Source organism: Penaeus monodon, chromosome 15 (assembly GCF_015228065.2).
Source record: "Penaeus monodon isolate SGIC_2016 chromosome 15, NSTDA_Pmon_1, whole genome shotgun sequence".
Taxonomy (NCBI): domain Eukaryota; kingdom Metazoa; phylum Arthropoda; class Malacostraca; order Decapoda; family Penaeidae; genus Penaeus; species Penaeus monodon.
In genome coordinates this window covers 35890382-35891186 of record NC_051400.1, presented here as the reverse complement: position 1 = coordinate 35891186, position 805 = coordinate 35890382, and the positions used below count along the sequence as shown (strand labels likewise).

The 805-nt window shown below is 35.9% G+C and overlaps 1 protein-coding gene across 1 annotated transcript in view; it reads right to left on the bottom strand.

Annotated features, from left to right (window-relative positions):
* The window catches only part of LOC119581991, a gene marked incomplete at its 3' end in the record, with an annotated part of 37751 nt that overhangs the window by 33780 nt on the left and 3166 nt on the right, over positions 1-805 (bottom strand).

The window sequence follows — 805 nt, the reverse complement described above, 5'->3', positions numbered from 1 at the left end:
AAAGCTACTGTTTTTTTCCACTTCCTGCAAAAGGAATTTCATCAAGTCCATCTTGCTTTCTACAGTATTTGCCTGACCTTCATGAGTGATTTCTTGTACAGATTTGAAGTTTACCACTGGTCTGTTGTTTAAAATAACTTTTCCATGCTCCAAGGCCAATAGAGGGCCACTGGAACACTCAAGTTGCCTCAGCTAAGATACTTTTTTTTCCTTGGGTTTATCCTGATAAATGCAAGTTATGAATACAAAAAGAGAGAGCATTTTTTAAGTACTCAAAGGAGTATTTTTGCAACAGAACCACACATCACAGGGTGAAAAGGTAAAATCTATTTGACTAGGCTGTCCTAAATATATCTGTACAAATAGAAATTATGAAAAGTATTTGTACATAATAGCACTTGAAAAAGAAAAAAACAAAAAATTATAATATAGTATACCACCCTCTCAGGGAGTTGGCAGCTCATCCCTGTATTTATCTCATTTGTTAGACATTTTATAGAAAGATGACCATATATTAATCAACAACCCTCACATTATCAACAGGTACAAATGGAACATGTTTAATAACTGCAAGCAGAGCATTTTATGCAATACCCACATGTGCAATAAGTGAGGCAGTGCCCATAAATGGGACATATTAATCAACATCAACAGGCAGATCTATCTGTCCAACCCTTCAAACTGGAAAACGAAAACAACAACAAAAGTGATCAGCATCAAACACTGAGCATAATTTCCAACTTGTGTGCAAATGGCTTAGCAAACACAAATAGCCAGATTATCTGGCACCCACAAGCAAAATGGG